This window comes from Camelus bactrianus, chromosome 9, assembly GCF_048773025.1.
Source record: "Camelus bactrianus isolate YW-2024 breed Bactrian camel chromosome 9, ASM4877302v1, whole genome shotgun sequence".
NCBI lineage: Eukaryota > Metazoa > Chordata > Mammalia > Artiodactyla > Camelidae > Camelus > Camelus bactrianus.
Window position 1 is genome coordinate 44,260,591 of NC_133547.1, and position 23,391 is coordinate 44,283,981.

The following is a 23,391-nucleotide window of genomic DNA, read 5'->3' on the forward strand; positions in this document are numbered from 1 at the left end:
GGTATGTATCTTTTAATCCCACACTCCTAATTTATTACTCCCCCCTACTATTTCCCCTTTGGTCACCATAAATTTGTTTTCTGTGTCTGTGAGTCTGTTTCTGTCTTGTAAAAAAAGGTGATTTGTATTTTTTTTAAGATGCTGCATATAAGTGATATCATATATTTGTCTTTCTCTGTCTTACTTCACTTAGTATGATAATCTCTAGGTCCACCTATCTTGCTGAAAATGGCAATATTTTATTCTTTTTTATAGCTGAGTAATATTTCATTGTATATTAATACCACATCTTGTTTATCCATTCATCAGTTGATGGACACTTTGGTTGCTTCCATGGCTCGGTGCAGCCATTCTTAAGTTAGTTCCCCTGTACATTATGTAGCTTTTTTTCTCCAGCTGCTTTTAAGATTTACTCTTTATCTTTGTGTTTCAGCAGTTTGACTATAATAAGCCTAAGTGTGGTTTTATTTATATTTATCTTTCTTTTGGTCTGTAGATCTTGAATTGGTTGGGGGTTTTTTGTGTGGTTTTTTTTTTTTTTTTAAATCAAATTCATTCCCCTCTCGCTCTGCCTCTGGTTACAGTTTCAGATATTTCTGGTTCACCTTTTGATTCAACCCTGGTAGAACATCACTGCACAAATACATGAGACTGCACAATTTCTTTTTGTCTCCCAAACCCTCCTGCAATGCTGCTTCCTTAGTAAACGTCTGAAGACAAGAATATAGCAGATAATTGTTGGTCTAACTTGTTTATTTTCACATTTGGGATTCTTCCAGATTCCAACCTACATTCCAATTCCAACAGTCCATACTGTTAACTAAGGCTTGGCAGATTTCCCTTGGCCTCTATAAAGCCTCACCATCTATGTCAGGGCTACTTGTACCCAGACCAATGCGCTTGTCCCCCAGGTACAAAAGGTCCTGTGACTCTCCACTCACTTATAAAGTAAGCCATTTTGGAATTCAGCTCATCAAAGTTTCCTTGTGTCCACTGCTATTCAAGAGCCCCAGAGAAATACATAATTTTAATTTTGACCAGGATTTTCTTGCTAGTATGGGAACAAATGTTTTTCAAGTCCTTCTACATCCTAACTAGAAGAGGAAGTCATAAAATGTTTTTAATGAAATAGCATAGTGTGAAATAGAAAAAAATGAGAATACACTGCCTGTAAATAAGGGAAAGTATTGCTTCAGAAATGTTCATTTCAGATGTGTGTGTATGTAACGGATTGCAAATGTATTTATCATGGTGAAGTGTGGTCAAAAATTTCTGGAAAGTCTCTGTTCTAGAGACCTTAAAGTCCACTTTGGTATAAAGCACAGATTTAGAGAAAGGATATTAGGACACCAGTCTCTACAGAGAATAGTCTACTACTAGATCAACTTCAAGCATTGAAACTTTTCAGAAACCCAAAGCCAGACACCTAGATTTAAATTCTCTGCAACTTACTCTGTAGTGCGGCCTTGTACTCCTAACCAATCCAGCCTTAATCTAGAACAAGGGAATAAGACTCAGCAGTAGAGTTACTGGAAGGATCAAATGAAATAATATATAAAGTGTCTTGTACAAAGTAAGTGCCCAATAATGGCTATGACATTACTGTCACAATTTACTTAAACATTATATGTGCATGGGTCTCAGTACATATTCTCACCAATCTAACCTCCTGAATGTCTCTCTTCATTTCTATCCCCAGTACAAAAAACCTTAATTTATGCCCTATTATTCTTCTTCTAAATCTACCATAATGTAGCCTCCTCTCTGGCCTACCTTCCTCCGATATCAACCCCCTTTCGATACTGTTGCCTGAGTGCTATTTCTAAAACTTAGACATGGTCAAGTCACAAATCAGTTAAATCTCTTAGTGGTGCTCCATAATCTACCAAGGTGATTATCAAAACATATCTTTAAAGAGCCATGTGCTTTCAAGAACTGACCAAGGTTCTGCTATTAAAACTGAATAATCTATACCCCCCACCACCCAGTTTGCAGAAATAAGTTAAATTAGTGGCCATTTCTTCAACATTAAGTTTTTTCTCCACAAATATATCTTAAACATTTGACCCCTGCTACTATTTCTGGTGATGGTTAATACTAACAAAATGGCAAAACAAGTAAATATATGGCCAACAAATATTAGTGAAAAAATTGGAACAAGCTAATCATGAAGTGTTTAAAGCTTTTTTAAAAAGCCATGGCACACGCACATCTGTTTTTATAGGACATACACAAAAATGGTCATGATTTTGCTCTAAAGAGTTTCTGGTTTAAATGGTAAAATTAAATGTGTGAATATTTCATGGTGCACCAGCAACAAGATAAAGTCCATACTCCTTAACATGACATACGGGATCTTTCACCCTCTGATTCCAGCTCTGACTCCTACCACTTGCCGTGCTCACACGCTACATTCTAATAACATCAAATACTTTGCACCTACTAGGGAGATTTAGAACTGGACTGTTAGAATTACACAGAGTTCAAATACCACCAGACTTGTTTCTTGGTTATATAACCTTAGTGGAATTATTTAATCCTTCCAAACCTGCTTCCTTATCTATAGAATAGTCAGAATGATTTTAGGTAACACATATTGAGCACTTACTATGAGCCAGGCATAGTTCTCCTCACTTTACCATTATTAACTCATCTCAGTCTTGTGATAATCCATGAGGTAAATGCCACTGTTATCCTCATTTTGCAGAAGAGGTTAAGTAACTGATACATGTTTTAGCACTTTCTGCCACAAAAGACAGGGTTTTTTTGGTAATTCTATAAGGTTGTTGTGGGGATTAAATATGAGATGATGTAAATAAAATGTTTAAGACAGTTCCTGGTATATAAACACTGCTCAATAAATGATAGCTACTATTACCTTCATGAACATACAATGTACTTTCAAGACCAGTTCTAAGTTTTCCTGTGAGATCTTCCTTAGCCCTTTACCCAGAGTTAATCATTCTTTCTATGTGCTCCCATTACACCTAACAGTACTCTGTAATTGTTTCCAGTTTTGAATTCTCCTTACAGCAAATACTTCTGCATATCTTTTCCATGACCTCAAAAATCTTAATAACCTAGAGTCATTCTTGCTGGGTATAGTTAGAAAAAAGGAAACTCAGGGATGAAAATTAAAAGAGAGATATAGCATCAATAGCTAAGAAGAATAAACACTTCTGCAATGCTGTTTTGAAAGACCTAAAGTAAACCTAAATCTCAGAATGTCACTCCTGTACTTGTTACAGCAGAGGATGCTAAGATATGCATAAGAGAAAATTTTAACATAGTAAAATCTGCTCAGGAAGATGGATAAGAATTTGAACTGCTCATGTTATTTGCTTTTTTGAATTTTCTGTTAAGTATATTTAATTAAACTAGCTATAAAATATTAATTGATAAATTTTCAATATAACCCACAGGAAAAATTCTTGCCTAAACTTCTTCACTGAATTTGGCTAAAAATATTTTACAGCAAATGATAAAGGAACAAAGCAGCAGAGGCAAAAAAGTAAAATGTCAGACTGACTTGTGTCTTTCAAAACTTTTATCATTTTGCTGACTGTACCTCGAATAACAAACCTTCAAAGCAAGCACATACAGGGTATCAGCCTTTTATCTCACTACCATCAGAGGAAACAGCCTTACAGGTAACTAAAAATGATTCCCAAAATAGCAAAGAAACAGTAAAAACTCAGGGAAATATATACAAGATCTTGTGGTTGCTCACAGCGGAAAAAAAAATGTGACAATGAATATATGTTATGCTCATGTATAACTGAAAAATTGTGCTCTACACTGAAATTTGACACAACATTGTAAAATGACTATAACTCAATTTAAAAAATGTTAAAAAACTCAAATATTACTAATAATAGACAACATAAACATCTCAAGCAGTTATTGTGCCTAACTGCAAAGCAAGAAATATGGTTCTTCCCCTCAAAACTGAATTCTTTAACAATTCTATCAACTCTGTTGAGATAGCTGTCACAGGAATTTTTTGTGGGTTTTTTTTCTTAAATGAAAGAATTAAAAATGCTAGTTGATTTAATGTAGATTATATTCAGAATTCTGAGGCACAAGCCAAAGATTTAGAATAATGCTGACTTTGTGATTGTGTTACATAGTTGGTTATCCACATTATTCAAAAAACTTCCAAATGACTACAATCCTTCTTCTTTGCTGTTCATTGATTCTAATGGGTACCACTGGAGGTTTATTTGCCACAGCTGTGAGACTTTAGGAGCTATCCCTATAACTAACCCAGTGATGTTACGGATTGAATGTCTGTGCTCCCCTAAAAGCTGTATGTTGAAGCCCTAATTGCCAATGTGATCATACTTGGAGGTAGGGCTTTGGAAGGTAATTAAGTCATGAGGATAAAGCCCTTAGGAATGAGATTAGTGCCCTTATAATAAAAGACATGATGAAGATGATCTTTTCAATATTGGAGGATACAATGAAGAGACCATTTACAAATTAGGAAAAAGGCCCTCAGACTAAAAACTGGATTGGACGGCACCTTGATCTTGTACTTTCCAGACTCCAGAACTGTGAGAATTCAATTTTTGTTGTTCAAGACACCCAATCCATGGCATTTTTGTTAAACCAGCTCAAGCTGACTAGGACAAGTGGTAATTCTTACTGGCTCCACCTTCAAAATATTATTTCTAACTCCAATCATTTACCTTCTTCACTGCTACCCCACTAATCCATGCCACCATCATTTCTCCTTCTCTCATTTTTTTGATTTCTCCTCAGTTTTCATCTTCCCTGTCCATTTTATCTCAAATAAGGCTTGTTTCCCCATATATTTCTCTATGCCTTCACCCTGCCGTATTTTCTCCACAGAGCTTATCATTTACCTGAAATTCTATTATCTATTTGTTTGTTTACTTATTGTTTGTCTCCCCTGTTGGAACATAAGTTTTTTCACCACTGTCTCCCCAGTACCTGCAAGAGAACGCACCATATACTAACCCCTTAGTAAATATCTGTTAAATGATGACTAAATCTTGAATATAAGAATGCATAATAAGGAAAGGTTTACGAAAATTAGCAATGCCTAATACTTTAAGGGTCTCCAATGATTTGAAGTTGCCCTATTTGTAGAATAGGGAAATATTTTAGAATACTTTAAAGATAAATGAATAATACCAAAACAACTTATTTAAATGATTATAAGCACCACAATAATGACTTTTTTGTATATTTCCTATTTGTCAGGCACTAAATGCATAATCTCATTTTATCCTTAGAGGAAGATACCTTCACTTTTTAGATGAGGAAACTGAGGCTTAGCAAGGTTAGATAACTTTTTAAGGTCATATACATCATTATGAGTGGGAAAATCAGAATTTGAACTCCAAAATCCTTGTTATTATTAATAGCATGTAACATTTACCTTCAGGATAGAAAGACATTTTTAAAAGGGGCAATATATAAGTCAGAAGTCTCCAAATCTTGATTCTAAACCTCCTATGAACAAAAAAGACTGATTCATGTGTATTTACAAGTTATAGACATATACAACTATAATAACATCATGTATATTATAATGTACACAAAAATAAAAAAATTTTAAAGCTTATTTTTAAAAATCATTTTACTAATTTTGTTAAAAATTAAATACATAAAAGGCAGGTAAAATAATCATTTCACTCTCACTAAAGTATTATTAATATATTTTAACTAAGAGCAATGTATTAAACATGGTTTTTTTTTTCTTGAAACAGCAATTCAAAGATCTAGTTCTAAATCTGGTTTAATACTTAGTTTTAAGGGTGTTATGGGCTGAATTATGTTCAAATTCATATGTTGATGCCCTAACCTCCTGTATCTCAGAATATGACTGAATTTGGAGATAGTCTTTAAAAACGTAATTAAGTTAAAATGAGATCACTAGGGTGGGCCTTGATCCAGTATGACTGGTGTCTTTATAAGAAACGGAAATTTGGATACAGAGACATACAGAGGGAAGGCTGAATGAAAACACAGGGTGAAGACAACCATCTAGAAAGCCAAGGAGAGAGGCTTAGAAAAAATCAGTCATGACAACACCTTACTCTCAGATTTCTAGCTTCCAAAAGTGTGAGAAAATTAATTTCTGTTGTTTAAACCATTCAGTCGATAGCGGTTTGTTATGACAGCCTGAGCTGGCTAACATAAAAAGGCCATAGTAATTGAAAAAGATAACTCACCACAATACATAGAGCCAATGAAAGAAGAGCTTAACTGACTGAATCAAAATACTCATTGGTCAATTCTATTCACCAATTAAGCAAGGGTTTTTGTTGAAATTTGATAAGTATATTTCCATCTTCTCCAATGTCTGTCTGCTATACATGCAAACTAACTAGACAGTATTACATTATTTAAATTTTTAACGAAGTGATTAAAAATCCACTGAAACTACTTTGAAAGATTTTAAAACAGACTAGAAAACTGTTTCCAGGAGCGCCAAGTATGCAGACATGAGAGTTTTATAGATAACACATTCACTTCATTTTGGGCAACAACTAATAGCAACAGAAACATCTCTAATTATAAAATTCTCTCTCTAAATCATGAGTTAATTTAGAAAAACAATTGACTTTTCATTCATTATTAACTCTTACCTTTAAGAGACATAGTAATGTGTTTATATTTAAATATTTTTTGCCAATAACCACTTATCACAGAAAACGACAATTTTGGAACTTCTCTTATGGTAAACAAAAACTGTGTGTGATAAGTTTGGCAACTTTTAAAAATACTTCTCCATAACAAACGAGAGAATTACTGTGAGATAACAAAATATTTTCATGGACTATGATGATTCTATCATTTAAAAACATAATCTGTAAATTCAGCTACTTGGACACATATAAAATGGACACACATAACTTATGTGTTACAATAACTAAAAGTGAACAATAGCTAAAAGACAGGTGAAGATGTCACTGTCTATTCCTTTTGCTGGGGAATGACCGCTTTCCCTTGGGATTAATTCCTTAGATGAAATCCGGTAAGAGTGGAGGCACCAGTGTCAATCTGCATGTTAAATATTTGGCAAAGTCTAACATTACTTTTTGAGGTGAAAAGGAAAATAAATAACAACTCTAATGCTCTTTTCACATCCTAATGTATCATCTTGTGCACCTCCAGCAGATCATGAGTACAGAGTAAGGTATTCCAACTTACATGTGCATTCACCATTTTATAAATGAGGGTATTCAAGGCCAAAGTAACCAGGTGGCCCAAAGTTCTGTAAACAGACAGTGTAAACAACCCCTCCCTTTGAGACTCAAATAAGAGAAGGAGTCAGAAGAAGCAATAACTATTTCCCCCCAGTTTTACTGAGATATAATTGACAAAACATTGTGTAAGTTTAAGGTATACAACATCATGATTTGATACATACATACTCTGCGAAATGCTCAGCACAACAAAGTTAGTTAACACATTCATCACCTCACAAAACTTTTTGTTTTTAGTGAGAATATCTAAGATCTAATCTCTTAGCAACAGTATTGTTAACTAGAGTCACCAAGATCTGTTTTCTGAAAGGTGTAGAAGTACATGCCCACAGGGGTCATTTACATCTGGATAGTCCTCAGGCTTTCCTGAATGACACGGAAACATAAAAGGAGCCTAGAGAAGGAAAATACCAGGCAGAAGAAAAGAAGAATGTGGTTTGGGAAAACTGTTCCTCAATCTAAACATCAAAGAGGCTAGAAATCACAACAGTAGCCAGATTTCTGCTGCAATTGAACCTCAATCTAGTGTTCCAGCTAGTAATCTAGTTTAGACAATCTAGGTATGATGACTGCAAATTACGCCATATCTAAATATGTATCAGGCCTAAGAGGCTGTACAGGCCACTGAGGAACAGGCTTTAAATAAAGTAGGAAAAGAAATAACTTCACAAACTAGCTTCTTATACCATGAAGTTAGCCAAGACTGTATCGGGATTTATAGAAAAATTCAAAATCTCTATGAATGTGGCAGCAAACTCTTCAGCTAACCATACCTCTCGGAATCCAGGAGATAATTCTGATTTCCAAAGAGTTACTTTGGACCGTAGAGACAAACACAGATTTGGAAATTAGATTCATAGGAGCCAGGAGGTCTTTGTGTGCTAAAAATCTTTATCTTTATCTGATTCCTACATTAGGAGTATAGGGACCAGCTTGCAGCAACTCCTGCTCTGTCCTATGTGCCTCCTTTATAGACCCAGGAATTTCTTTGGGATGCACATCGAATTTTTGATGTGAAAGGTATAAAAATATTTCACCAACAGATAAGACAGAGATGTAGCAAAAAGATAATAAAATATGACTGTTCTGGTCAAAGACGGTAAGAAGAGTTTAATTTGTAGTGGGCACCCTTACAGTGAAAATTAGATTATGAATGTCTAGTTGATCCACAAAATGATAATGCACACTGTTCAAATCACTAATAATCTGCTAGTTTCTCATGCTCTTCAGGTGGTTTCTAAATCACCTCTTCCTGCTCTCAGGTAATGTTTGTGAAAGGAATACAAACTGATTTTTTTGTAGTAGAACCCCTGGTGTAACATACATGCTAATCAGTACACTGAGTAGATCACATCCTTGAACTGAAAATAACAGTTATACCAAATAAAAGGCCAGTAAAATGCAGTTAGCCTATAAGGTTTTACCAAATACCAGCACTTTAAAGATACTCAACTAAAACTACCCAAGAAAAATAAATTTATAAATAGACTTTGAAAAAGTGGAAAATACATAACCCCAAAGTTTAGAAAATGTTTTCTAAATAATCTAGAGATGTGATTCATCATTCACATCACTGTTCCCCTCCCATAAATATGGCTATAATTTAACAGAAGTGTGTTTAATGTTATCTAATTGCATGGCTGAGGTCAAAACAGTCCTCTCAGTCTAACTCAGTTCTTACATATTTCTGATCAGCAGCAGAACCTAATTACCATTATTCAAATATTTCCAGTAAATAAAATACAAAGAAAAAAAACAGGAGATGCAAAAGAGATATATTTGTATAGTAATGTGATATTTTAAAATAATAACAATTATTAAGTGCTTGCATGTGCCAAGCACTGTGCTTAGTACCTACTTTCATTATTCCATTTAATTCTCACAACTCTGACAGTCATTATTACCTCCATTTTGTAGACGGGGAAGCTGAGACTGAACTGGTTAAGTAGGTTACCCAAAGCAACACAAACTTAGTTCCACTTTGCGCCAAAGCTTGTGCATTTAACCATTGTATATTACTTGTTTTGTGGGTAGACATAACAATAATATCAGCTAATAAAACAGGATGTCAAATGCAACCTTTCCTGTCCTCTCTGAATTTCAGCAGGGGCTTCAAAGGCCAAAATCAAAACAATAGGAGTCAAATACTTCCCTATTCTCAAGAGAAGTGCAAGGCTTTTAAAGTGAGGTGGCCAAAATCTGGCTCTGCTGACATCAGCTCATTTCCCTTGTCAAGACTACATGAGAAGAACTTCATTTCCTTAATTGTAAGGATTACAAGGGACAATAGAGAGGACTTCTTTAAAGAAAGTAGGTGGTGTACGTTTCTCTGCCTCCTAAGGGAAAAGGGAGAGACACTTCCTGCCCACCTCAAGCCAAGGAACTGAAACTTCAAGATAACCACTTAAGAGTGCTTAACATATCTCCTGAAGTAGGAGGAACAAGGGTCTGGTATCAACTCCTCGGTTAGGGGGGAAAAGAGCTGGCTCAGAGCTAAATTTTGAAGACTGCTTAGGTACAACAGTCAAGTAATGTTTCATCAGAAGAGGAAGTGTTATAAAATGTTACAATGTGGAAAATTACATATAAAATTAACTTCAACATCATGAAACTTTAGAATTTCATTAGATTAATGCAATGTTAGTAACTATCCACATAATTAAATGAAGAGTATCTTTTCTTTTTTTACTGAGGTATAATTGACATATAACATATTTTAGTTTTAGGTATATAACATAATGATTCAATATACGTATACATTACAAAATGATCACATAAGTCTAGTTAACATACATCAACATACACAGTTAGAGAATTAAATTTTTTTTTCTTGCGATGAGGGCTTTTAAGATTTACTCCCTTAGCAGCTTTCAAATATGCAGTTTGGTATTATTAACTATAGTCACCAGGCTGTACATTACCTCCTCAACATTTATGTATTTTACAGCTGTAAGTCTGTATGTACCTTTGACTCCTCTACCCATTCTGCCCACCACTCCCACCATCCCTGTCTCTGGCAACCACTAATCTGATCTGCATCTATGAGCTTGGAGTTTTGCTTATTTGTTTAGATTCCACATATAAGTGAGATCATGCAGTCTTTGTCTTTCTCTGTCTGACTTATTTCACTTAGCATAATGCCTCAAGGCCCACCTATGTTGCAAATGGCAGCATTTCTTCCTTTGTATGGATAAGTAATATTCCATTGTATGTGTGTGTGTGTGTGTGTGTGTGTGTGTATATGCTGTATATATATGTATATGTATATATACGCTGTATCTTTTTTATCCATTCACCTATTGATGAACACTTTTGGTTGCTCCCATATATTGGCTATTGTAAATAAGGCTGCAATGAACATGGGGGAGCAGATATCTTTTCAAATTAGTGTTTTCATTTTCTTCAGAAAAATACTCAGAAGTGCAACTGCTAGATCATATGTGCTTTTATTTTTAATTTTTTGAGGAATCTACATACTGCGCCAGCATTTTCCACAGTGGTGCACCAGTTACACTCTCATCAACAGTGCACAAGGGTTTCCTTCATTCCACATCCTCACCAACACCTGTTATTTCTTGTCTTTTTGATAACAGCCATTCTAACGTGTGAGGGGATATCTCATTATGGTTTTGACTTCTATTTCCCTGATGATTAGTGATATTAAGCATCTTTTTATGTGTCTGTTGGCCATCTGTATATCTTCTAAATGAAGTTTTATCTTAATCTTTTTGATCTTAAAAAAAAAACTCTCTAAAGAAATAACTGTCCCAAATTAGAACTTTGTAAATACTTCAAATAACTTTAAAATAACCTACTTTCTAAATCATAAACTCAGACTTGACTAAGTTCTTAGCAAGACACTGGAAAATAAAAGCAGCAAAATTCTTACTTCCTAGAATGTTCAAAGGTTGAAAAAATTTTCCAGAAACTAAAAAGAAGCCATTTTTCCAAAGTTTTAGAAGTAATACTACTTTTTAGAAATTTTGAAAATATAGAAAACAGGGAAAAAATATAAGCCAACAACATTCAGCATAATCAGTTACATTTTGGCATATTTCCTTCCTGTCTTATTTCATAAGCATATTTTTATATAGTTGCAATTATAGTATATATGTAATTGTATCCTGCTTTTCTTTTTAGCATTATATAAAAAGATGTACTTATCAAGGTTTAAAACTGAGACATACAGGCTCTCTTAAAAACATACATGCATATCCATTGTACGATGTAACTTCCTATTTCATATTAAAGCTTTTAAAAAAGCCAGAAGACATATTTCTCAAGTCCTCAAATCACATTCCCAAATTATACATCCATTGGATATTTTAGCTCACTTGACAATACAAAACCAACAAAAAGTAAAACTGCATTCACACAGTTATTAAACACATCTCCTTTCCCTCAAATTACGATTTAAAACACATGAAAGTACCAGGTCTTCAATATATTAACCCTCAGGCCCAATAATATCATTTAGAAACAATCAAAGTTATTACTAAGATCACAAATTATTACCAGCTCTTCCCCTCCTTTTCCTGAATAATTCAGCCAAAAGCCATGGGGTGGAACAGAGTGAAGTAGGCATCCACACCATATCACAAATCCTTTATTACTTGATAATCACACTGGAGTTTAAGAATGACTTTTATGGAGCATCATGCTCTGTTGGAATTAAACTTTATAAACTCCCAAAACATGACTAATCCAAAACAGATCAGTTCTAGAACACTCTGGGTCAATCCTCTTCTATCATAGAAAGTCATGGAAGTAGATAAAAGATGGGACAAAACACCAGGAGTACGTGGAAACATGGAGGCCAAAAGAAGAGACCTTTCAAACAGAAAACAGTGGTCATAGTGACCTGTCAAAAGTCAAATAAGGTAAAGATTTGAGTGTCTATTGGTCCTCAGGACCTGGGCGAGAGCAGGTTCAGTGGCATGGAGGAGGCTGAAGGAAGATCACAGTGAATGAGAAATGGATGGGAAAAAACAAATGGAAACAGCAACTGTAGACAACCCTTTCAAGGAGTTTATCCAGGTGGACAAGTGGACAGAGTGGTGGCCAGACAGGAACATGGGGTCCAGGAAAGCTTTTTATTATTTTTTAAGGTAGAAAATAACTAAGCTTGTTTAAAACACTAGTGGAAAGGAGTCAGTAGAAAAGAGAAGAATCAAGGCTAGAAAGTAAACCCCAAGAGGGAGAGCAGGCATGAGCCTCCAACTGGAACTGGAGGGATTAGCACTTGACAGAAAGAGGGACAGCTCTTCCATCAGAACAGAAGGTAATGAGAAAAGAAAGATAAGGATGCAGGTACATTTGTAGATTTGGGGGCTGTACACTGATTAGCTTCCCCTCTAATGGCTTCTATTTTCTCTTTGAAATAATATGTGCAATTATTTGCTGACAGTTAAGTGAGAGAGAGAAAAGCCAAAGATTTAAGAAGAGTAAACAATGTTTAAAACAGGCATTGTGGAGAAAAAAGAAGCAAGAATACATACGTTACATACATAAACATAAATAAGCAGAGAGTTTTAAAAAGGCACAGAATTAGGGACTAAACCTTTGAGACATTAATCATGATTAGGAACCGCAGATGAAAAGAAAAGGGAGAATCAGATAGAGAGTTTATGAGGAGAAACCGGGTTCGAGGGAAGCAAAAAAAACAAGGAAAGTAGGCACACGTAATATCAACAGGGAAGGAGACAGAACGAGCAATCATAATTGTTTTGGGGAGAAATGGAGAATCAAAGAGGGATCGTCCAAGGGCAGTAACAGCAGAAGTATATGTTGGTATGGTTTTACAGAACACACACACACACACACACACACACACACACACACACACACACACACACACACACAATCCCTAAGGTTCTTGAGTCTTAGTGGGAGAGAAGGATTGCCTGATGAATCAAACCCTCTTTCTCTTGCACTGTAGGCCAGTGTTTCACCAACTCTTCTGACCACAATCCATGGTAAGGAACACATTTAATTCACAATACACACACAACTGAAACAAAAGTTTCACAAAACAATAATTAACCTTACTACATATAATAAAGTAAAACATAAAGTTAACATCAAGTATTATTTTATCATTACTTACATTTAAAATTCCAAAATTAATACATGATATAAGTATTAAAGTTAGAAAAGAGTCAGTGTAATGCAATGGGTGACCTTTCCTGTTCATAATTAATTCCAGTCTGGAAAACACAAGGACAATGCTATGTACTTATCGGGTTCACTATAGAGTCTTGTGTTCTTTTGCTTTAAATTGGGTCAGGGTTGAAAACCCTACTTGAAACAATAAGCTGTTGTGAATGGCAAATATAGTACTACACTCATTCTATTCAGTAATGGGAATTCTTTGGTCTTAATACAAAATGATGATTAGCAATGTCATGTAATCACTTCAGAGTAAATTAAGAACTAAGCTGTAAGAATTTTCTTCTTGGAATACACACTGAACTCAATTATTGATGCAGAGCAAATGGATCTTTTAGCCAAATGTTTTTCTTTAATGTTTCAGATTTCCCCTCAGGAAAATAATAACTAAAAGTTTGCAGAGAGATGAGATTTTACAGTATCTCTACATTTTACTTTGTTCAAATTTTCTTCAATAACAATGCTTTCTTCCAGATGCAGCAACGATGTTTGAAAGATACAGTGCCTAGAGTGAAAGGTAATAACCTGACATAACAATGTCATTTGGACCTTAGACATATAGCTTAAAATTTAGTTCACTAGGTCATCAAAAACATCAGTTACATATACAAATTTTGTTATTCAAAAACACTGGAAAACACCTGCCAAATGAGGATGCCTTTCAATTAGAAAAATTCTAGATTCATACAATATGCTTAGCTCCTTATCTCTTAACAATTGTCAAACTCTACTGTGACATAGTAAATAGGTATAATTAGCTATGAATAAAATATTTTTAAAACTTGGCTACTTAGAAAGTCTCCTTTATAATCATTAATAACTTGTAATGTTTTTCAATACATCCAAGAGATTCAGAGGGTTTTCAAGACATACCAAAGCTTTGTGATACACAAAACAGTGATTCCAAAGAGCATTCAAAGCCCTTAAAACAAATGGGACAGAAAGAGAACCCATACTGACCTGCTGGGCAGAGTGCTCACTCGTGCCCAGCCCACTGCTTCCGCTGGAGGGGAAGCTTCAAGGAAACCAGTGGTCCTACTGCCCAGGATGCTCAGAAGAAAGCAGGAGGATGCCTGCACTGTCAGTTGTGTTGCTTTGACTATTGTTTGTCTCCGTCTCTCTTTTGGTCTTTATCACTCTTTCCTTCCTTCCTTGTCCTTGAGTGTTCAAAGGGTGATTTGAAGGAATACTCAATAAAACGTAAGTGTAAACTTTTAGTGAAAAAAAAAGCACTGTTATCAGTCGCTTCAATGTTTAAAATAACTCCTCTATGTTTTCTAAACATATTTGCTATTTGCTTACTTACAACTATTTCAAATTTTTTCCCAGTTTAACTTATGAGGAACAACAATTCAATTTTAAAATTCTATAAATATGCCCACACAGTTGGGGTCAAATTTAAACAACACAGGAAAACCCTCCTTATTAATTACCTTGCCACCATTTGTGACAAACTAAAAGCACAGTGCAACTTATAATACCAGTGATCCCATCAATTTGGACTGTAAAAATCTACACCAAACTGTAGCCACCTCATAAGCATTACTGAAATGTCCCATAATGATACAGAATAGAGGTATGTCAACATTAAGAAGTGCAATTTTTAATTTTCCACTGACAAATCACCAAACATCATAAATGTAACATACATGCATTCTAGACAAATACTTTTTTCAAGAAATATTTAACCATTTTTCTCTTATGCCACTAATATGCAATTAAATAAAACAATAACGAATCTTTCCCAGTAACGGTCTTTAAATTAAAAGGAAACTGAGATAATTTCATGTTCTTTTCTTTCTTTGAAAATATTTTCAAAGGTTTATTGAAAAGTCCTGCGTGATGTTTAAGAATCTTTTCAATTTTAAAGATTTTTAACTTTCATTTGTAACATTAACACAAATATGTGCAGTCTGTCATTTTAGTCAGGCTTTCAGCATTTGACAAACTCATTTTTTAAATAATATTCATTAAACTCTTATACTGTTTCTCAAGTCACTATTTCCTCAACAGTTTTGTACTTCCATATGCCACTACTGAACATGCCTCTGTATTTTTTTTTTTTACTTCATGGTTTCTTCTCCTGATAATTAAACAATACATTTTAAGGGCAAATTGATCTAGTTTGCTTTTAAATAACAATTATCATTGAACGGTTAAAAATATCACAGTTGAAGAATGCATTTAAAGTTCAAAAATAAAACCTGGTTAGATAGTGTCTCATCATTTATACCAACAGCAGAGAAAATTCTGATGCATTCTGCTTGACCCTGAATTACAGTAATATAAATTAACTGTGCAATGACAACCACCCAATTACCATCATCATTAAATTGACCATCACCCTAATTCACATAATGTTGCTCTCTTGTTCCATGTTACCCCTTACAGTTTAAGCAGGGACCAGGGAAAAGGTGATTTGCAGTAAATACTGTTGTAGAGCAGGCTGTGTCATTTCCTCCCAGCAGGCCCTATTATCATCAGCCTTAATAGACTCTTATTTAATCAGAGTATCAAAGAATACAGATAAATATTTAAATACAAAATTATGCTTCATATTGCTAAGTAACCAATTTAAAAATATCCTAGACAGCTGGAGTTTTTTGGTTTTTCACTTGAATGGAAGAAAGAGAAAGAAAGAAAAAAAGCATACCCCTTTTAAGTAGCACCAAGAATAACACACATACACACACACACACACACACACAAATACATACACCCAATTGGTCCTAAATTTTAACATCCACACAGAAAAAAATCCACAAAGCTATTTCTATGAATTCAAACTTCAAAGTAAAACTAGTAATTGTCTTCCACGTCCTCTGCTGTAAACATTTATCACTGCTAATGAAAACCAGGAAAGTCAGAAAGTTAAAGAAGGAGCACAAATAATGACCCATAACTAATATAAACAGGTTAACACTGCCTGAACTGAATGTTTAGAATTATATTTACAGGTTGCTAACCAAGAATCTAAGATTTATAAGCAAAAAAAAAAAAAAATCTTAAATTTCCTCCCCAAAAACAGCAGATGCAAGAGAAACATCTGGGATGGCTAGATATGAAAACATCAGTCCTTTACATTTTCTTCTCTTATCTCACCATTATTTAATCTTTCAGTGCAATAATTGGCTATAATGCCCTTGAAGCAGAGAGGAAAAAAACTTCATGTTTTCTTTCCCTTAGGAAAGACAAAAAGGAAAAAGACAAAAGATTCCATCCTGCCCAACCCTCTGGGAAACCAGTACAGAACTCTCCTTCCAGGTTTGGTCTTTCATTCCACCAGCTTTCAATGCCCCCACTTTCACTGAGGCAAAAAGAGTTTTTACTGGTTCAGTAAGGAGTATTGAATGTTAGAAAATATTTTCAAACATATTTTTGATTCTGACATTGTACAAGGTAATCTATTTCTCTGTATCTCAGCTTCCAAATCAATGAAGGGAGTGTTTCCCAATTATTCTATTTAAGAAATAAAGGATGAATGAAAATTTCTCAGATGTTTTAAGAAATACACTGGAATTTAAAAGCAGGAGGTATAACTTTGAAGAATCATTTTTTAAAAACTAAACTTACAAATCTAAGTACTTCAAAGAATACCTCTTACAACAGGGTCAGCAAGACTATGGCCTACCTGTAGGCCAAATGTGACTCAACACCTGTTTTTGGCCTGTGAAGTTTTTACATTTTTTAAATGGTTGAAAAAAAAAATAAAAAAAAGTATACTACTTCATGACATGTGAAAATGATATGAAATCCAAATTTTACTGTCTGTAAATAAATTTTAATTTGAACTCTGTCCACGCTCATTCATTTAAGTATCTGGCAGAACTGGGTAGCTGTGACAGAGGCTGCATGGCCCACAGTCTAAAATATTTACTATCTAGCCCTTCACGGAAAAAGTCTGCCACTCCCTACCTTAGAAACTATACACCTATTCTAACGATACTACCAATTAGGAAACTATTTTTGAAATTCCTTTTTCGAAAATGCCTTCCAAGCCATAGCACATTCTTTTGATTCTCCTCAGTGGTGACAAACCTTCATTCTTTGAAGATGAGTATGAATTCTGGAAACGGCTAAGCCATTTGGAGCCAAGATTGAATAAGTTGTTTATCAAGATGAATCAACAAGCAAACGTTTGTGGATAATCTAAGTTTATGGGAGGCAAAGATTTCTCTTTTAAAAAAAGCACCATCTCTGACTTCCCAAGAGCAAACAACAGCTAACGACCAAGTGAGGGGAGAGTCAGATGCGTTCATAGCTTTGATCCAAGGTAAAAAGGCTCTGCAGACTGTCCCTGACTTAGTAGGGCTCCGCCTAAAATTTTCTGACTTCATAATGGTACCAAACTAGTATGCATTCAGCAGAAACCACATTTTGAATTTTGAATTTTCATCTTTTCCTGGGCTCGTGATACACAGTATGATACTGGTCATGCTGGGCGGTGGCAGGAGCGGCAGCTCCCAGTCAGCCAGGATCATGAGGGTAAAAAACTGATACACTCCCGACCATTCCATACCCATACAACCATTCTGTTCTCTACGTTTAGTACAGTATTCAATAAACTACATGAGATAATCCACCACATTATAAAACAGGCTTTGTGTTAGATGGTTCTGCTTAACTGCAGACTGATGTAAGTGTTCTGAGCACATGTAAGGTGGCTCAGCTAAACTATGATGTTTCGTAGGTTAAATGTATTAAATGAATTTTTGACTTAAGATATTTTCACCTTATGATGGGTTTACCAGGACACAACCCCATGGTAAGTTAAGGAAGATCTGATAAAAGCCCATTTTATAATAAAGTGCTGAATATATCACATAACTGATTGAATACTGCACTGAAAGTGAAAAACAGAGTGGTTGTATGGGGACAAAATGGTTTTAAGTATATTGGCTGTTTACCCTTGTGACTGCGTGGCTGACTGGGAGCTGTGGCTGCTGCCAATGCCCAGCGTCAGGAGAGAGTACTGCATCGTATACTGCTAGCCCCGGAAAAGATCAAAATTCCAAGTACAGTTTCTACTGAATGTGCATCACTTTTGCATCATCCTAAAGTTGAAATATTAGAAGTGGAACCATCTTAAGTTGAATACCATCTATATAAGCATGGAACTAGAAAGTATAAAGGAGGAAAAATAATTCTGTAATAAAGCCAGAAGATCTACTTTCTTGGTTGGCTGTGAATTTGCTATTAAGTTTTGGTTTGTTTTTTTTTTGCAAAGAGGTACTCCAACAATAGTTCGGGCAATACACTTTGGGAATAAATGAGTGACTGCCAAGTGAAATCTTAAAAGAACAGGATTCATTTGGATGTAAAAGTGGTTTAATCTTCAATTAAGCCCTTTTAATTGCTTTATAATCACAATTAATAAGAAAATTAACATAAAAATCCCTTCCATTCATACAAAGCAAATCATTTATCCTTGGCCCTCTTGTCTTCTAATTCCTCGTGTAATCCCCGAGCAATTTCATCTGCTTTTATTTACGGCTTCAATTCCCACTTACTGGCTAACTCCGCAATCTGAATCCCCAACCTCAGCCTCCCTTCTGGGCTCTGGATCCTCTCTTGACATCTCCATCTCCATCGCCACTTCAAACTCACTGTGTTCAAAATTGAATTAATTATCTTCCTCTCAGATTAAAAATTAAATCAAGTTCCTCTATCCAGTTTCTCAAGCTAAGAAACTAAGTTTTTACTCTTCTGTTCACCTTCAAAGCCAATCACTTTTTAAGCCCTGTAAATTCTACATCTTTATCATCTGTCCTCTCCTCTTCATCTCTATTACTATTTTCCTATTCTAGGCCCTTATCTTCTCTCATCTAGGCTATTTCAACAGCAACAGCCTTCTAACTTATCTCTCTCCCTTTTGCCTTTCTCCATCCAATCCAGCCTCCACACCCTACCACCACTGTGTTATCTTTCCTAATTAGTCCTTCACTGGTTCTCATTGTCTTTAGAATCAAGTCCAAAGTCCTCAACACAATACAAAGGCTCTTCACCACATGCCACCACAGACTTCTTTTTCCTTCTTCTGAGTTATAACTTTTCACTTGCCTAAATTTGTATGTTGTTTTATAACATATCCTATACTTCAAAGTATTAAAACTACCTTTAACACCATATTCTATAGTGTAAAGATTTTGCCAAACCGGACAAATCTTCATTATTTCAAATGAAAGGCACTGAAACCCCATACTTATCTAATTTCTAGAAATTTCAGTAATTCTAATTCTTTTTCCAGCTTATTTCCCAGCACCATCTCCTTAGGCCAACCCTTCATCTCTATACACTCTGACTTTTAGAGACAATGTGGACTGTAACACATTCCTCAAACTACCATATACTTTCACATAATATTCCTGGTTTTCATCCTTATCTTCTGTTCCCTTCCCCAACTCAGCAAATTCCTACTCAACCTTCAAAGCTAAATTCAAATGTGGTATCTTTGCTCTAATCCTCCTCCCCAACATATATAGAATTGTTTCCCCTTATCAATGTCCCCATTACACTCTACAACTGTTATAACTCTTACCACACTGAAATTGTAGGACTTATTTACATGTCTGGTTATAAGCGTCTTGAAGGCAGGGAAGCATTTTCTTTTCTTGAATCTAACATTTAACTTATGGTCTGAGAACAAACATTTTAAACTTCTTGAAAAACAGTCATCTCTTGTATTATTAAGATAACGCCATAATTGTAGTAAGTGAGTGACTGAGAGCTTAGAAACAAAAAGAATCCCACGTCATTCACCAGGAAAAAAAAGTATCCTATATATAAAGTATAATTAAATTGTAGCTTGGACATGCCTTCATCTACACCTTGCAATACCAGTTTCTTTCTCTCTTTCTTTCCTTCTTTTTGAAGAAGTTCTTTACAGAACTCTCTTTTAAATACTTGTTGGATTTCATTTGTATCTCACTCACAGAATTTGAAACTCAGAATAGTAAGATCAGGATTTCTGGAGCTCAACTGTCTGGTTTGACTCCTACCTAGCTCTGTTACCTAGGCTGTTTGACATGGGAAAGTTATTCAACCCTTCTATGTCTCTCAATGAGGAGATCATAATAACACCTCTTAAGGCGTTGTTGTAAGGATTAAATAAGCATGTAAAGAATGTAGAACACTGCCTGGCTCGGAGTAGGTCTCAATAAATGTTGGTTGATGTTATTGTTATCATCAGTTTTAAAAACAGCTTTCTCTGTACTTACGTTAGCCCACTTGGTAATCTCCTAGGTGCAAGGGATTATAGCCTGCCCAGACATATACAATATAAAGGCTAAAACTGTACCCTGGAATATAATAGGTGCTCAGTAAAAAAATGTGACTATAAGGCTTCAGTCTTCCAAGATCAACAAATCATAAATGACTGCAAAATCTATATATGGAGTACATGTTTGAACTTGGTGTTTCAGAACACCTATCTTGCACTGAATTGCTGAAGCATGTAAAACTGTTAAAGCAACACAAAAATTACATTCACCAGGAACTGTCCCTCTACTCCTCCATTTAATTTGATCTTGGTATCCAGTGGTCTAAAATTCTTGTTTGTAATGTAAGACTCACTACAGATCATTTAAAATATACTTTACAGCTTTAAAAAAAATACCTATTGTCAGGAAAAATTAATATTCTTCCCTGCATTAAAAAAAAATCTATCACCACATTCAACAGAAAAAAAAAAAAAAAAGGAAAAGAAAAGCCAAGAGACACAATTACTACATTTCCTGGTTTCTGCCTGGGAAATTACTTCAGAACACGCCTACAAGTAACCCTAGTCAAAGTCTGCTGGTTACAAACTGCTATTACTTTTTAAAATTTCCCGTTTCCCCCCAAAACTCCTCACACACTCACACCCACAGAAAAGAATGCAAATGTCTATAACCAAGGCTGTACCCCCCAAAAAGTAGTTTAATATTAATTTCATTTTGGAGGACTTAAATCTTACAAAAGCAAATGAAAGTCTTCATTTGAATCAATACTCCCAGCTTATTTTACCAGGTAACTTCAACTATTTACATAAAGCAAAGACAGAGATTGACGGCTACCAAACTTCTTGGAAAATGATTCAGTAACAGCGTATATAGATAATACGTGCTACTCTAGAAAAATTCATTAATCAGTTGAAAACGCACCACACTTTAAACAACGGTGATTTGTAGAAAATGAGCTTAAACAACTTATTTACGCAGTAAACAGAGATATAGAACTTTAAAACACTGTAAGTGAATCACTAGCTTTAGGGTAAAGGTTTACAGAGTGCCTACTACGCGCCTGGCACTTAGTAGCTGTTTTACAGGAAATGCAATACCTAACATTTATAGAATACTCTCACCCATCTTATCTGTCCCTCAGAATACCCCAGGCATGAGCATCCCAGTTTTACAGCTAAGGAAATGGAGGCCCAGAAAAGCCGATTTGACCGAGGTATCACATCTGGTACGCGGATCCTGGCGGAGACTCCAGCCCCTGACTCATAATCTGATCATCTTTTGCCTTACTAGTTTAAAGTTCTTAGATGTTCCAATGTCAGATTCTTAAATCAAAATCCTACTTGACGACTTTCACTATTGTACTCGTCAGATTCTGTTAAGAATCTAAACACAAACACCAAAAATTTTTTAAAGTTCACCGTCTCAGCCTGTCGAAGTTCAAGCTCCACGACTAATCCTGGCAAAGGCCCCGCGCTTCCTCCTGGATGCAGGGCGCTCCCACTCCCTTCCCCGGGACTCCCGAGCGCCCCCGAGCGCCACCTGGACGATGTCTCCCGCGCCCCGAGGTGAGCGGCGAGGAGCCCCTTAGCCGGACTCCGCCACAACCGCCGCTGGCGACAAGCGGGGATCCCAGAGGCCGGCGTCCGCTGGGCGCGGGGCCGCGCTCCCGGGCGTCCCTCCAGGCGGAGGAGGTGCCGAGATAGCGGGGCCAGAGCCTACATCTCCGCCAACCCGCTGCCGCACTGCCCGCGGACGACGTCCGACGCCCCGCCACCGCCGCCCAGCGTGCGACGCCCACCGCCGCGAGGGGCCGAAGCCCTTGCTTCAGACGCCGCCCCGGGTCGCTCTGCTCCTACCTGCCCTGGGCCTCGACGCCGCGTCCGCTCCTGGACTCCGAGGTTCCCGTCCTCTCCGCGGAGGCGCCAGGTCGGCTCGGTCCCACTCCGGATGGGCTCCGCCCCGCTCCCGCAGGCCCGGACGCAGGCCCCGCCCCGGTCCGGCAAAGCCTGGTTCTTATTGGCTCCTGTTCCCACCCCTCACGCTCGGGCCCGCCCCCGGCACCGCCCTGGGACCGCCCTGAGGGGAGCCGCCCCCGCTCGAGTCCCGTGTAGGGGCCAGAACCTGGCCCAAGATGCAGGGCGCGGCGACGCTGCTGCCCCGGCAGAGAGGCGAGCGGCGCCACTGTCGTCCGGCCGAGACATCTAGCCAAAGCTCCTTCGCCGTCGCCGTGCCTGGCCCCCAACTGGCCCCACGGCGATGGACCTGAACTTTACAAGAAGGCTCAGTATTCACAGCTACCTACGAGATAAAACCTAGTTTAATCAAGGAATCCAAATGGCATCTCACTCAAGGAAACCATGGAATTGTCTCCTGTCACTGGAAGAAGTAGGTCCGGTGTCTGCAGTGAAAGAGCAGCACCATTTCTGTGGCTGAGCTCAAGGAGCAAACATGTCTCCGACAGTTGCCGTACAGCGCCAACTTGAAAAGTAGGCAGATGCAAATAAAGCTCCGGACACCTGAGGCTTGAAATCCCAGAGCAGGAGTGCGTTTGATACTCCCAGTGGCTGAGGTCGGCTCCCACGCTGTTGTGACACACATGCCTGAACACTACGCCTGCAACACGCTCATACATGGCACTGTGCCTACAGCGAGCAGCAGCCCAGTTTCATTAAGGCTGCCTAGTCAAGGATGAGTTGAGCCTGTTTCCCAGGCACTTGCTAACCACCCCACCCAGCCTCGCCCCACCTCATTCCACCCTACCC

General features: G+C 36.8%; 1 protein-coding gene across 1 annotated transcript in view; it reads right to left on the minus strand.

Annotated features, from left to right (window-relative positions):
- Positions 1 to 22,632, minus strand: part of DENND2C (DENN domain containing 2C) — a 69,481-nt gene extending 46,849 nt beyond the window's left edge. The window contains exon 1 of the mRNA XM_010968367.3: positions 22,486 to 22,632. The gene's annotated coding sequence lies outside the window, so the exon portion shown is untranslated. The remainder of the gene's footprint in view (positions 1 to 22,485) is intronic.
- Positions 22,633 to 23,391: the final 759 nt, after the last annotated feature.